At 44.2% G+C, this 16,644-nt stretch overlaps 1 protein-coding gene across 1 annotated transcript in view; it reads left to right on the forward strand.

Moving 5' to 3' along the window:
* KLF7 (KLF transcription factor 7) overlaps positions 1–16,644 on the forward strand; it is a 72,059-nt gene that overhangs the window by 39,995 nt on the left and 15,420 nt on the right. The window lies entirely within an intron of this gene.

The following is a 16,644-nucleotide window of genomic DNA, read 5'->3' on the forward strand; positions in this document are numbered from 1 at the left end:
GCTGCAATCGACTTACCTCCCTCGTGTAGACCAAGCCTTAGAAATAAAACTAGCTGGATACACCTCGAATTCTGGCTCCATTTGGCCACGACAGCAGTGATTCTCTCTTAGCTTTGTGTGTGGGTATGGAGAAAGGAGGATAGGAAATTAGGCTGCATGGACCTTGCAGGTTGTTGTTTGGGATAATATTTAATAATATTATGTGTGAGTTTCACTCACTAAGATACTTCCAGCTACTTCACTCCCTAAGCACTGGCTTAGATTTGGCAGTTTGAAACCCCCTATCCCCTGTCATTCTTTTATAGTCCCGAATAGCTTTTTGGTTGGAGTGTTCATTGACAATAATAGCTATGAAACTGACTAGAGCCACTGCTTTGTTCTAAGTGTCGTGTGTGATAGGAGATGATAAATTTCCATTAGCGCTATCTTATCATACAATTATTCTGGGTTTCCCTAGGGTTTGCTGTAATCACTTTCTTCAATTTTATGTTAAAATGTGTGGTCTCTTACTCTAACAGCATTTCAGTGATGACCTTATCATTCAAGCAGATTCGTAGACAATAGGTTGATCCTGCAACGTGAAAACAGCACATTGGACCAGTGCAGTAGATCTTACAAATCTGCAGGTTGTTAAGAAAGATGCATCTACCTTGATCCCAGATGCATTTAAGAAGTTACATGGCATAAAACATAAACTGTAATGTAAAAATGGAATTGTGTTTTGTCATTAGAGAATTCTGAATACTCGCAGCCATGGGACTCATCTTGCCAAAAGTGGCCGCCCTTGTGACCCAGCCAATGAGGGTGTAGCTCCATCATTTTGCATTGAAGCAGGATAAATGTGTTACTGTCTTTGGTGTGAGGCTCCATTTTGAAGATAACTTTGCAGTAAGACAGATGCCGCTGCCACCACTGTCAGACTACACGTTTCGGTCAAAACGCCGAAACGGGAGAGAGTGCCTCCACCAGAACTACAAATGCTGAGCATGTGTGTTTCATATTGGAAACCCTGATCTCGCTGGAGCTTCTGGTCAAAAGCCAGAAGTGCCATACTGTCTGGATCCACTTCAGATGTCACACGAGGTGGCAGAGAATGACACGTTGCACAAGAAAGGCTGATTTTATGATAATATTTATTATCAAGACTTGGGGAGCGGTGGAGAAGCTCGCAAAACTTCTGATTCTGCTGTTCAGAGTTAAAATCTTGCATGATCAGCCCACCATGTTTTTGAACTCCAAACGTGTCTTAATGCCATTGGCCCATCTGCATATTCAATGTTTTATAGTTTATAGGTGGTAAGAAGTGTTTTGCACCATGGTCCTGTAGAATCTGTACACTACAAAACTGTAGAGTCTTATTTTTGTGTAGAAAAATTGTTCTCCGTGGTCTCTGAGGATAGGACAAGGTGCAATGGGCTTAAATTGTACCAAGGAAGTTTTAGGTTAGACATTAGGAAAAACATCCTAACTGTCAGGGTGGTTAAAACTGGAATAAATTGCCTAGGGAGGTTGTGGAATCTCCATCACTGGGGATATTTAAGAGCAGGTTAGACAGACACGTATCAAGGATAGTCTGGACAGTGTTTGGTTCTGCCATGAGGGCAGGGGACTGGACTCAGTGACCTCTTGATGTCCCTTCCAGTTCTAGTGTTTGATGATTCTTTGATTCTGATACCTTGGAATAGAGGTCCTAGCTCACAAACAATCCTGTTGGCTTCAGTGGGTCTACACATGGATTAACGTGCTAGTCAGGGAAAGTAAAGGTATCAGAATAAGACCACCGATTATTTCTTGGCTTTTGGAAAAACTAATGACAGAGGCAGTTCTGAAAGCATGAAGAAGTCCCAGCTATGGAACTTTCTCCTCCAATGTCCTTTCTCAACTACAGATACATCCCTAGTGGTGAACAGAGATACATCATAGCTGTCTCTTGGAGCAATTTTAAAACACAGTTCTGTTGTGCCAAGCAAACAGGATCCCCCACTTCATTTTAAGAGCTGCTTAAAAGCCTTGGGCATGATTTGACCTTTGGTGTATCGTAACAGGATCTCCTTCCACCACTGCATGTGATCAGGAGCTTAGATCTGATCACTCTGAATAGCAACGCTAGTGGTTCTAATACAAGGAGAGATTCAAATTACCTCCAAAACACAGACAGGGAAATTCTGGGCTATGTATTTGTAAATGGCTCAGGCTGTCGCCTCTCAGCTCCCAAACGCAAGACTATACATGAGGAGCACTCATCTCAGTTGGTGCTTGGTTTCACATAGAGCCTGCTTGGAACCCTCGTGAGAATAATGTAGCCATTTGGCTCAGTCAGTAGTTCAAGCGGGGGCTCTGAGATGATTGCAAGATATTTTACGTTGGCTGGTAGCTTGCTCATGTGTAATAGAAGAGCCCATTGCCAATGGCTCTGCGCAGAAAGCGCAGGATGGCCATTACAAAGAGCTTTCACTGTGGGGCTCAGGCCGAGTGATGGAGCAGGAGAAGACAATGTATCAGATCAGACCAATGCACTTTTTTCCATGAAAATTAAAGCCATGTTGTTGGGAGGAAGGCTTACATTCCTTTGTGCTCAGATGCAAGGCTGACCGGACACTTGGCTGTCTCTCTTTAGAGTGTCATGATACAAACTGAGCTGAGCATGCTCCAGAATGACAGCAAAATGCTAGATCTGATTTTTTTCTTTTATAATCTGTTTGTACCAGCAGTAATGATTAGAGAATTGTTCAGAATTGGGGCAAAGTGCAATGCAAACTTCTATTCTGCTGCTCCATCTGTAAGAGATCTGGGAGTTTATTATAGGGTTTGCTTGATGCAACATTTTCACAATGAAACCATCAGCCTTCGAAGAGTTATGAATGCCTGTATCCATATGGGAGAGAATTTAATTTGGAAGGGACAGAACAATCTGAACAAAACTGAAGGAACTGGGGACTATGGAGTAAATAGGGAAATGAAAACAGAGGTTGTGCAGACTGAAAAGGGGGAAGCCAAGCAATGGGTGGGAAAACATAAGTGACAGAGAACTTTGAATGGCAGGAAAACGTGAGCTGTGGTCAAGGAAAGCCAAGCAGCTAATGCGGAAGCCAGGTGTGGAATCTACATGGAATAAATGGAGTCGGGCTGGCTGCAGATACTATCCAGCCTAAAGAAATTCACTCATGCTCAAATCACCAGCAATCATTGGCCCAAGAAACGATAGTTTGTCTCTTCAGGAGACCCAGAGATTTTTAGCTCAGCCTTAAGAAAAAAGCCAGTGGGACAGAGCTATGTTTTCTGTTGGGCCTTGGCGCATTAGACTTCATTGTACTAATGTGGGCTGAAGGAGGGAATATAATGATGGGATGACGACTTTCTGGCCAAAATTAACCACCAAAGATGGACTTGCATGGTAGGCCTTTAAATAGGGGATTATATTCAAGATGACCCTCTGTTAGGGGTGTGGATGCTTTAGAGAGGGTCCAGCGGAGGGAAGTGAAAATGATTACGGGGCTGGAGCACATGAGCTATGAGGAGCTGCTGAGGGATCTGGGATTATTTAGTTTGCAGAAGAGAAGAGTGAGGGAGGATTTGATAGTATCCTTCAACTACCTGAGTGGAGGCTCTAAAGAGGATGGAGAGAGGCTGTTCTTAGTAGAGACAGATGGCAGAAAAAGGAGAAATGTTCTCAAGGTGCAGTTGGTGAGGTGTAGGTTGGATATTAGGAAAAATTATTTCACTAGGAGGGTGATGAAGCACTGGAATAGATTACGTAGAGAGGTGGTGGAATCTCCATCCCTAGAGGTTTTTAAGTCCCGGATTAACAAAGCCCTGACTGGGATGATGTAGTTAAGGTTGCTCCTGCTTTAGGCAGGGGGCTGGACTTGATGATCTCCTGAGGTATCTTCCAGCCCTAGGATTCTATGATAGGTCCTTCTTGGGAACTCATTTGCATGTCTTTGGCGATGTTCTGGAGATTGTGGGATATTTTAATCGGTTTAAAATTAAGCTTTGCTAAAATCTAGCTTCCCAGTGCTTTATTTCCCTAGGTATCTTAAGGGCTTCAAGCCTGACTCACATTGTCTTCCTATTTTATATTTCACTACATAATGTCTTTGTTATCCAAAGCACTGGCTCAGAATAACAACTCCAAACAAATCAACCTCTGGGAGTCCTGTGTGAGAACGAATCGTTAGAGTTACATGAGGAAGAAAAAGGAAACATCAGATCATTAGAAGCAGCATTAACAATAGGAAGGGCGAAAAGTTTTGAGATGGGACTTAAGATAACACTGGAGAAGAGTATCAGAGAGGTAGCCGAGTTAGTCTGTATCTTCAAAAACAAGAAGTCCCGTGGCACCTTATAGACTATCAGATACTTTGGAGCATAAGCTTTTGTGAGCAAAAACCTGCTCCGTCAGATGCATGAGTTGAGGTGGGGGTAGGGTTCAGAGGAGGATTTAAAGTGAAGAAGAGGTTTCTGCGGAATAGGGGATAGAAGAGGAAAAATGTAGGATTTAGAAATGGTGAGAAAAGAAGGAATAGTGGTAAAAGGAATGGGAGATAAAGGGAAGGAAGAGGAAGTCAGGGAATAACCAGCAAAGTAAAATGATTTGATAGCATTAGACAGCAAGACCAGTGATAGCATTAGTGTGTGACATTATACCTAAATTGTATTAATGTGATTGTGCAAGTGGGTAGAAACCAGCCAAGTGAAGAGAGAGGGAGAGAGAGAAAGAGACAACTAGCCAAGCACAGCAAGCTGGAGAAAGGAATTTGGAAGAGCCACATAAGCCGTGTCTACATGTGCACGCTACTTCGAAGTAGTGGCACTAACTTCGAAATAGCGCCCGTCACGGCTACACGCGCCGGGCGCTATTTCGAAGTTAACTTCAACGTTAGGCGGCGAGACGTCGAAGTCGCTAACCCCATGAGGGGATAGGAATAGCGCCCTACTTCGACGTTCAACGTCGAAGTAGGGACCGTGTAGTCATTGCGCGTCCCGCAACTTCGAAATAGCAGGGTCTGCCATGGCGACCATCAGCTGAGGGGTTGAGAGACGCTCTCTCTCGAGCCCCTGCGGGGCTCTATGGTCACTGTGGGCAGCAGCCCTTAGCCCAGGGTTTCTGGCTGCTGCTGCGGCAGCTGGGGATCCATGCTGCAGGCACAGGGTCTGCAACCAGTTGTCGGCTCTGTGTATTTTGTGTTGTTTAGTGCAACTGTGTCTGGGAGGGGCCCTTTAAGGGAGCGGCTTGCTGTTGAGTCCGCCCTGTGACCCTGTCTGCAGCTGTGCCTGGCACCCTTATTTCAATGTGTGCTACTTTGGCATGTAGACGTTCCCTCGCAGCACCTATTTTGATGTGGTGCCGCGCAACGTCGAAGTTGAACATCGACGTTGCCAGCCCTGGAGGAAGTGTAGACGTTATTCATCGAAATACCCTATTTCGATGTTGCTACATCAAAATAAGCTATTTCGATGTAGGCTTCACGTGTAGACGTAGCCCTAGACTGCATGGAAGAAATCAAGATGCAGGATCATCTGCCTTTGGCCCAGGATTACTGCCGTGTCAAAAGAAAGATTCACAGCTTTATGCAATGTTTAGAACATAATCTGCAGGGCTGAGCAACATGAGAAGTGGGAGGGTTGAAAAAAAGTCCTTGGTCACAGATCATCCCAAGCTTCTCAGCGCTGACAACAGGAGTAGCAGGAAGAAATTCTCTCTTGGTTATATGTATTTTGAGGTGGTTGGCTGTACTATTGCATTGCTAAACTTTCAGGGCTTTTTTTGTTTGTGTCGTTTTTGTAATCTAGAGTTCATCTAACTTGATTTAAATGAGCCTAGTCTGGTTGTTCTCTCCTTAAATCTGCTTATTGTTCAGCTAGTTTTGGGAAAGTTTTACCGTTTCTCTTTTCAAAGTGCCAAAGCCTTATTCCTTATGCCAGTGGGGGTTGTGTCTGTAGCCCTTCAAAGGGACTAAATCATAGGAGACTGTCTATATGAACCTAAATTACCAACAGATAGTATGTAGGTTTTAAAACTGGATCTACTGACCAGCTGCATCAGTATGCCAAGTCCTATACCAGACTACTTCAGGATATGAGGTCACCTCTAGTGTCCCTGGGTAGCTATCTCCTCGCCCACTCAGTACTTAGCCTCTCCTGAGGCAGAGTGGACAAAGGTGACAATTATGTGGACAATATTTCTCAAGTAAGTGTAACGCCGACAGACCCAGGTTGCTGGCCCCAGGGAGGGAACCTGTAAGCATAGGGTCTGAAGCCCGGCACTCGACCACATGAGCTAAAGGCCAGCTGGCTCTCAGCTGAGGCTGTAGGCCAGAGACTTCACTCACCCCAGATGAGGTCTCAGTGCCTCTGGGTACTACATAAGCAAACTGAGCCCTTGTAATGAGACCCTTGTCTCATTTCACATAGATCTCTCTGGGACCATTGTCTAATAATATCTGTTGGTCACTGCTGACCTAAGCTGGATTAGAAATGGTGGCTCAGAGAGTGAAAGGCACATCTACGCTTACCGGGAGAGCGGCCTGTTCAGAGTCGATCTTCCAGGGTTCAATTTCACCTGGTGGGGATGTGCAAAATCAGACTATCTGGGGTCAACAGTCAACCCCTGTACTCCTCAATCTTATGAGGAATAAGTAAGGTTGACGGGAGAGTTTCTCCCATCAACCTCCGTCAGCGAGGAAGGCCAGATAAGTTGATCATAGAAATGTCGATTCCAGCTAGGCAATTGCCATAGCTAGAATTGTGTATCTAGGATCGATTTTAAGGTCTAGTGTAGACCTGAGCCAGTGACTTCTTTGAAACACACGTTCATTCTGGTAGGATCAAATCCTGACATCCTTTGGCAGAAGGGGGACCAGGTGTCCAATTTTGGAGCAGAACACCTGGTCAAAAGGAATCCTGGAGGCTCCTGTCAGCACCACTGACTGGGCCATCAAATGTCCAGTCCATAGCCACAGTGGGGCTGGCTTGCTCCATGTTAGCCTCAGTGTGGCCTGCAGGGAAGCAGCTTAGCCAGCACGTCCAGCTACTAGTCCGAGAGACTGCCATGGAAGTGGGCTGTGGGCTGTCCTTTTCCCCCACCTGTAGGCACAGCGCCCATTGGCTGGGTCAGGGCAGGGAGGAGTACCACTCAAGCATGCAGCAGGTGGCTGTTGAGGGGGTTGCGTGGTGGCAGTGGCTCACACCTCTCCTGCTGCTGTCTAGAGGTGGCCCCCTCCTCGCCGTCCCCCCGTGGTGAAGCCTGGCATGTAGCGCACACAGTCTGTCACCCCCTTGCAAGCACTCAGGCATTCAACTTGTGTGTATCCCCATCTCAAGTGCTGGGAATGGGGCTGCACCCCTGCCCCCTCACTGCATCCCTGCCTCTCCCGATCCTACCCACTCTGCCTCACTTAGCTATTTCAAAATAGGACGTCTACACTCAAAGGCTACGTCTACACGTGCCCCAAACTTCGAAATGGCCATGCAAATGGCCATTTCGAAGTTTACTAATGAAGCGCTGAAATGCATATTCAGCGCTTCATTAGCATGCGGGCGGCAGCGGCGCTTCGAAATTGACGCGCCTTGCCGCCGCGCGGCGCGTCCAGACGGGGCTCCTTTTCGAAAGGACGCCACCTACTTCGAAGTCCCCTTATTCCCATGAGCTCATGGGAATAAGGGGACTTCGAAGTAGGTGGGGCCCTTTCGAAAAGGAGCCCCGTCTGGACGCGCCGCGCGGCGGCAAGGCGCGTCAATTTCGAAGCGCCGCTGCCGCCCGCATGCTAATGAAGCGCTGAATATGCATTTCAGCGCTTCATTAGTAAACTTCGAAATGGCCATTTGCATGGCCATTTCGAAGTTTGGGGCATGTGTAGACACGGCCAAAGAGCCCATTTTGAAACAGAGCATTTTGGCTTATTTCAAAATAGGCTCTATTCCCTGTTTAAACAGCACCTGTTTCAAAATAGGCGCTGTTCCTTGTAGAATGAGGTTTAGCAATTTAGAAACAAGCTTACCATTCTTTCAGAATTATTTAGAAATAGCGGTTGTGTTATGTCGACACTAGGATAGTTATTTTGAAATAACAGCTGTTATTTCTAAATAACTTCTCTGTGTAGACCTAACCTTTGGTTGTCTAAATCTGGAGCTAGGCATTCATGTACTGCTTTAGATAGCTAAACCTTAGGTAGGCAGCTAACTATTGAACTTGTATTTGAAGACTGGGCCCGCAATGGAAAACATCTGCAGTTCCGCTAGCTAAGAGAAACATTATAAGGGCTCGTGTTTCAGGATAAAAGCTGATCACCAGCTGGGCACAGAATGAACAGCCCCCTACGGTAAAATATTACGCAATTAGGAGCATAACAAGGGATTTTACACCTTCCTCTGAAGCATCTGCTCCTTTATTTCTGACACAAGCAGCACATTCAGCTAGCTGAACAGCTAAGAAGTCTTAGTAGACCAATTCCCATATCCATACATAATTACTAATGCACTAGAAACTTCTGGAGCCAAAATGTTATTTAAAGAGGGATGAGTTTATCTGAATGCTCATGTATTCTTGACAGTGTATATTTTTGTTTAGTATAGTATATGTTGAACTAGCAGTAGATGCTATGGCTGCTTGCATAAGCTTTTCATTGGTTTTCAGTCACGTTTCGGTTTGCAAAACATTCACCTTTTCAGGTGACTGGCCTTTACCCACTGAGGTTGGTTGGTTGTTTTGTTTTAAAGTTTTTGCTAAAATTGTTTTCTGTAAAATGTGGCAGGAGTATTGGGGGGGGGAGGAGCAGGAAAATACTTTCCTATTAGAAAACAGTTTTTAAAAAGTGTAACAGTGTGAGGACTGGGGTTGGAAAGTTAGTACAGGCTGAACCCCTCTCATCCAGCACCTTAAGGTGCTGGATGAGAGAATTTGCCGGACCACGGGAGGCCAATATTGTCTAGCACATTACCAATACTTTCACTGCTTACTGAGCTCTGAGAAGTGGTAAATTACAGCCAAACAACAGCACAGAGCACTGAGAGCCAGGACTGGTGGCTGTAAACAAACTTTATGGGACCACGGGAAACTTGGCCACACCCATGATAAGCGGTTGTCTGGCTAACTAAAATCATGCTGGATTATGGATGTTGTCAGATGAGAGAGTTCCAGATTAGAGAGATTCACCCTGTATTGATTGCGCAACTAGGTCTTGTATAAAAGACAGACTTTTGAGCATACCTGGTGAAAACTGGTTTGGATAGGCTCTTTACAAAGGTACAATATAAAGAATACAATTTTGTTAACACTTTTGAGTGTTGAGAATACATCGAATGGCAGTCTTTTCATTGACTTTGTGACCTTTGGGTCAGGTCCAGCTAAATAATGCTCCTCTTCCCACATATTTTAAGATCAATAACCTGGTAACGTTTCGAAGTCAAGATACATGTTCTTCATGCATTTGTGTCCCTATTTATCACAATGTAGTTAACGACACTTGATGGAGTTAATTATGCCAGATGATTTATGAGCTGGTGTTCTTCTCTCCCTTTGAACGGAAGAGATTTAGCCAGGCCTGTTTTCCAAAATCCAGATGAAATAATGCAGTTCCTGATATAAACTTACCAGCCAATAGTTCATGCCTGTTGAATTAACGCATCCACATTGGCTTCCACGGTACCCTGTAACAAAAGACTACAGCATGGTATCATAGTAGAGCTTTTTTTTTTGGAACCAGAGGTTTTTTGTTCATTCAAAAATGGTCTATGTGTTTTTTCAAAATCAGATTAAAAAAGAAACGGAAAGTGAGAAATTTGAGGGAGCTCTTCATTTTCTCTCATCTTCTTTATCCCCGCCTTTCTTTTTTCTCCCTACTTTTCAGAGGCAAAAAGGGAAAAAAGCAGGCAGGGGTGTGAGGGGATAAAAATGAATAAAAATATCAAACAAAAGTATGTCACTTTTTCAAAACCTGAAAAACAACAACAAAAAAAGAATTTAAAACGGTGGACAATTTTGATAAAAAAAATTTAACTGTTTTCCCCACCAGCTGTAATTATGGTTAAGGCTTCCTACGTTGTCTGGAATTTCTCAGAGATGTTACATGCACAGAATAAAAGCCCATAAACAATAGATCTTTGCCCCAGAGGTGTGCATTGTGGAAATTGATGATGCATATTGTAAACAGCCCTTTTCATTACTTGCTTCTCAGTGTAATCTGGAAAAAAATGTCTATTGTGGGTCCTGAAAACATCCTTCACCATCAATTGAAATCTTTGAGATTTTGGTCCCTCCTTTCATATTTGTTTTGTTTTGATCGCCTTATCTCTCCTCTTTAGCTTTTAGAGCTAAACTGAATTTGAAACTAAAAGCTCTTATTAGAGGAGATTCTTTTTCATGTTCTTCCAGTCTCTCTGGGGACAAAAATAATGGCAGCTTGAAGCAGCAGAGAATCAGTAATTAGGACAACAGTAATGCCTAGCATGACTGGGGGAAAACATGAGGAGAGGAGGAGGAAAGTGCAACAGACAGATTTGTACAGCCTGTTACTAAGAAACCACATCAGCATTAAATGCAGTGTGCTAATTGGCTGGCAGTCATTGCCAGGGTACCAGTCTGGGCCTACTACACAGCTGTTTCTGCTCCCTGGTTGCTAGGCAACTCCATCCCCCCCCTTGGAACACACACTCATATTGTAGAAGCTAATTGGCTACTTTTGCTGCTGGTGTTGCTGCTGGGTACCAGTCTGGGCCTGCTGCTCTGCTGTTCTCTCGAGGGGTCTGCGGTGGGGGAGGATATGTTGGCAATTAATGGAGCATAAGTGCAAAACCTACATGCTGTCTGGCACCTGTGTCTCCAGTCCTGTTCTTTAAACTAAATCCTTCTGCTCTGAGCATACATCAGAATCCCAGAGCATCTTTCTTGGCTAAGCTTATTAGAGTATGTTTTGTTTCATTGTGTATTTCCGTCTCCTACCACAGTCTGCCTACTGTCCCTTTGCTTTGTACTGTTACTTTTGAGATGGTAGCTATCTTTCTGGCTGGTGCTGAAACTGTGGTGAATACAGCTTTTCTTCTATAGGCAGAAGAGAATGATGCAAGAGTTAAATGCTATCTACTACCCACTAGTTCTTTGTGTATTTAAATAAAAAAGTCATCTTCCTGTTCTTAGTAAAAGTCAATTAGAAGCGTATGTAGGAGTCAAAGAGCCTTAAAATAAGCTGAAATTGACTTTAAAACCGTTTCACTTTTGTTGGTTTAAAAAAAAAAAAAGAGGCACACTGGTTTCAGGACACACAGGCTGTAAGTTTGACCTCCACTGGGTGTGTCTTTTCAAGAGACTGTTCCAGCTCAGCTGTGTGAGCCATTGTAACTTGTGTTTCTTGCCTGAAATTGTGGCTGGGCAGCCAGCAAAGAATCTAGCACTAGTCCAAATCTGTCTCTCGATAGCCTGGGGCTCCCAAAAGCCCATGCTCCATGAGAGGTAGGTAATGGTGGGGCATTGGGCACTGATAGGCTTATTATTATTCAGGGATGGGTCTTTTGGAGGAGTCCTTGAAATCTGGCATCCTTTCTGCAACATGCTGAGGCTGAAGATCACTTAGCATTTTTCACAGAGATAAAGGTTTGACCTTGTGTCCTTGACCAGCAGTGTTTCCTGTTGTGCAGAGTGCTGGGTATTCAGACTTATTGCTACCCCTGTACACTACGTATATATACTTTGTAAAGTACTCTCGGATAGAAGCGATTATAAGAGAGGTATAAATCTGATTGCCATATCAGGCTTCTTATTATAATAGAGCAGGCTTTTGTTGTTATGACAAACTGGGAGCAAATCCAAACTCGTGATTTGCACATCTCCTCAGAGCAGTGTGGGTCAGGAGCCATTCACCATTGAAATCCCAACATCACCCCATCTCCATCTGGATTCTCTTGCTACTTCCTGTTCACTAAAGCAATCAGAATGTTTTATTCTGTGATCTTACCTTCGAGTGCATGGGTTTAAGTGACACTGATATGGCTGTTGGGTGTGATGAGCCATTCTGGGCTACTCTGTGTGAAACTAAAGGGGATCTGCAGACAGGCTGGAAGGAGAACTATGAAAACACTCTCCGAAAACTCAGCTGAGAGGAATAAGGGGATTTTGAAATGTGCAGGGTCCTTTTCAAAAGGACCCCCATGTAGCTGGGCTGAGCCGTGTGCATTTGAAAGCAGCGCTTTTGGAGTGCCACGGCCAGCAGCATGCGAATGCTAATGAGGCACTGAATATTCAATTCAATGCCTCATTAGTATTCTTCGATTTGGCCATTAGCATGGCCATTTTGAAGTTTTGGCCAAGTGTGGCCACAGCCTAAGAGAAATTGTTACAAATCGTATTTTCTCAGCCTAGTTCTCCTTTCAGATAAAGTATTTTTTTCAGATGAAGGCCAGAGCTGGTCTTTCTGACCTGGGTCCAGCAGTTCATCTGAACCTCTGTTGTTAGAATACTTTTGTTTCCAGGTGCTTTCATGTGTCCTCTCAGGATGGGGAGCAGTTGTGAAGCCAGCTGAAGACCATTGTCATTTGCTTTCCATTCCTAAGATGGAATTTCCCCATGGCAGGAAGTTTTTGTCACATTCCCCCTACCCATGTGGAAAATACCAAATTCAAAATGGATTGCAGTACCAAATGACATGGTTGCATGTCTTTATAGGACCAACCACAGTTCACATTTATAGGAGTACCAAGACTATTCATAGATTCTTGTCTTGAGCACTGCACCATTAAGTCCATTAGGTACCATAATGGCTTTCACTTGAAGACCTAGTTTAAAAAACAGGTTTACACTTTATTTCTAACTTCACTTACAAGAACTACACCCACACAACACAAATAGAATATACACATTCAGGAACTATAAACTCTTTAAAATTTTGTTATTTGCCTGTTTAATATAAAGCATATTTGAGTTAGGTATATTCATAACCCATTCAAAACCCATTTCTATAAAAATATGGGGACACAGTGTCACAGAGGTATTCTAATTTTGTTTTTTAAACAGGTACCTTTACATTACGTACATAATGTTGAAAAATGAAAGTGACTTAATTATTTTTCTTAAATTTAAATGATGTTCAACCTGTCCATGTCATTAAGGGTCTATTTCCTCTTCTCCCCTGCCATCCCCCGCCATACGTAAAATATTTTGGCTGACTCAGCAACACTTGAAGAGAGTTTCTTTATTGTCTCACAGAGAAGAATTGAGGGAAATGATAAGATACTTACGCTCAGCTGTTGCAAAGAGCTCGATGTGCATGTGGACACAAGGAAAGCAAGGATCTTCCCGTATAGAGCTTATTGCAGGATCAGGGTCAAATACTACTTCAGCTTAAACATCATGATTTCACAAAATACGTTTCAACTGGCATATTTTGATTGCTGCAGTGTTTGGTGGTCAGGTGGGTGCACAGTCGCTCCTCATGTATTATTACTTTTCAGTGAAAACCGGGCCCATCAGGAGTTTTGCCATTGACATCAATACAGCTGCTAGTTCACCATGTATCTTCTTATTCACGCGTGTCCTCTCTTAAAACAAAAGCACACACGGTATTCATCCCTCCCCAGTCTGTTTCCCCCATTACTCCCCCTCCCAGACCAGTAGCTAAGGGAAGCTTTTAATTTTATCCACAAAAGGGAAAAGTAAAGCAACAATGACAAGCGAGTTAGTTCTTATCCTTTGTGCACAGAGATGCTTGTGCAAATCTCTCTCATTCCCCCGCCCTCTCATTTTTAACATGGCTAAATGGAGGCATGGCAGGGGGAAGCTAATCTTTTCTTGTCTGTGGGTCAGTGAGCCCTTTTGGACATGGGAGGTTAAAGGTCACAGGCTCGTTTGCCTGTCTGTTATACCACATGGATGACTGAAAGCAAGCACGCTGTCTGGCAGCACAAAGGAGCGCTGTCTGACATAGGGCAGAAGGTGACTTACGTTACGGCGGAAGAGAATCTGAAAATATTCCGTGCAAAGCCAAATCAGGGACCTCTGAGAGAAAGCACCCCTGGAGCACAAACAGATCTGTAGTATGCCCCCGCCCAGTCATGTATTTTAGATGGGCCTAACAGAATTAATGCTGGGCTCTAATGATCTAAATAGGGCTCTCTGCATCCTGAAAGCACTTGACTAATGTTAATTAGGCAAATCTTTCCGTGTTGGCAGGAGAGTGTGCATTAGCCTGTCTGTATCTGCCAGTGTTGAATAAGCACCAGCATCTCTCATGCACTCCATAGCATATGCAGCAAATGCACAGCCATGCAGAAAAAAACTCTGCCTCACCATCTCCATCTCAATCGAGGCATTTCTGCTCCTGCCACCAAGCACGCTCAGTGATTGTACCCCCGCCCCATTTGTTACGATGACATACCGCTTTTAAAGCAACATGCTTGTTGTCAAACAGCAGCCTCAGAAGCTGCATGTGCCACCCTCAGGCACGAGCCCAAAATATGGGGAGTCGTTTCTTAGCGTCCACTTTCTATGCCAGAGACTGAAGGCAGCATGTAAATATTGACCTTGATCTACTCGGGGACAGTTTTTGGGGGAGGCAGCAGCGTCGGAGCCCACAGCTGAGACTGGAGTAGGGAAGCACCCCCTTGCTCTTGCTCTGGGGCCTGATGGAAATGAAAACTTTTAATGGCTTTTTGAGCAGAAAATGTCTTTTAACCAATTTAAGCCATTTAACCATGGATGTGCCCAGCTTGTTCCAACCTGGGCTATGCTAGGTTTAGTCTGTTTTCTCATTGTCACCAGCCATCAGTTTCTTTAGGTTTTCTTTTATTTTTAAAGTCTCACCCAAAACTGACTGGGCCGAACACACTGAGAAGAAAAGAATTAGGGCAGCCCAATAAATATTACTGCATATATAAATGGCGGCATCTTTCATTGGCCTGTTTTTCCTAGGGGTTGCAGGACTTAAGGGGCTGGTGTTCTAAGGTCCTCTGATTTAGATGTGTAGAGCAGGGGTAAGCAAACATTTTATGTGGGGCCCCAATTTTTGTCCATGCAATTAGCAGGGCCCCCGCAACCCATCTAACATAATACAAACCGATAGACATTTTAGTTATGTTCATATGAAAAAAAAAAAATCCTTTTGGCAGATGGAAGGAAAGAAGTCTGTAGAATGTAAAAACTTTATGAATCGGTGTATAAATGTGAATATGAAGACCTAAAAATGGTAACATATTTCAACATTTTTAATGAGCTGGATGAGCTGGAGACTCAGCAGCTGATTGTGCTGTGCCCCCGCTTATGAAATATCACCTCCCCGGGGGTGCATTCCCCAATTGGCCCACCCCTACTGTCGAGGAATGTTACCTGTACAGTGTGGTGAGTGCTCACAATTAGCTTAAAATACGTGGGCTCTGTTTTATCCAGTCTCATACGGCTGCGGAGCGTAGGATTGACAACAGCAACTGCCCAGATTTGAGCAACAGGGGAAATATGATATGAAATGAAAATCCTCCTACCTCTTCTTTTTTTGTTGTTGTTTTCTCGAGCCCGCCCTGAGCTCTACCTTTTGTTCCTTAATACCTGTTGGCGGCGATTGCTTGGTTTAATGGACCCATCTATGTTCTGGCATTTCTCCACCTGCTGCAGCCTTATGGCAGGTTTCCTTTTCTAACAGGAACACTGCCATGTATCTCTTTATGGATTCTGCTTTTCAGACCTGAGTTGAAGATAAAAGGTTCGAATTGCTGACCTCTGGTAGAAATCCCAACCCAATCTCCTCTCCTCTCAGTGCCAGATTTCCACTTTATCTTCGAGAGCAGCAGAGCCCCGCCTGTAATCAATAACGTTTGGTAAATGGCTCCTAACAGAGAAGCTCTTCCAACTGGGGCAAATCAGTTCTTGGGGTAACTGTTGCAGTGAGTTGAGTTACACCAGCAATTAATTTGGTCTTCACCCTCTTCTGACTTATCCTGATTGCCTTTCCTGAGACTTTTGGCACTATGAAGTATTCAAAGCTTTCTCAAGTACTTGCTGAATATACTCTGCGGTAAATACAGGTTGAACCTCTCTAATCCATCACCCTCAGGACCTAGCCAGGGCTGAACGAGAGAATTTGCTGGACCACAGGCGGTCAATATTGTCTAGCAGCATTACCAACACTTCCACTGCTTACTGCGCTCTTAGAAGACATTTAATTACACCTAAATAACAGCACAGAACCCTGAGAGCCAGGACGGGGGGCTGCAAGCAAACTTAATGGGAACACTGGAAACTTGGCCACTCCCATGATAAGTGATTGTCCGGCTAACTAAAATCATTACCGATGTTGCCAGAGGAGAGAGTGCCAGACTAGAGAGGTTCAGGCTGTACATTACATGGAGAGACCTGTCGCACTGTATTTGGTATTTAAAACTGCTGTAACCCAGTGAGAAAGTGAGAGACATTGAAAGAAGCGCCTTCGTAGCAGTTTTTTTCAGAATTAAAACCCTTCCCCTCCCTGCTTACTGTTCCCCCTTTGAAATTTAACAGTAAAATTGGTTTTACTATTATGTTCTCTCTCATACGCACCTTCCCTCCTGCATCTACCCTCCTTTTATTGCTGTGCTGTGCAGGGGGGTTGGGCACAGTGACATAGCTGCTGTATAGGAGAAGGGCATTCACACACTTGTTCTGAGGAGATGTGGTTAAGTGTGTGTTTG

This window comes from Carettochelys insculpta, chromosome 8 (assembly GCF_033958435.1).
Source record: "Carettochelys insculpta isolate YL-2023 chromosome 8, ASM3395843v1, whole genome shotgun sequence".
NCBI lineage: Eukaryota > Metazoa > Chordata > Testudines > Carettochelyidae > Carettochelys > Carettochelys insculpta.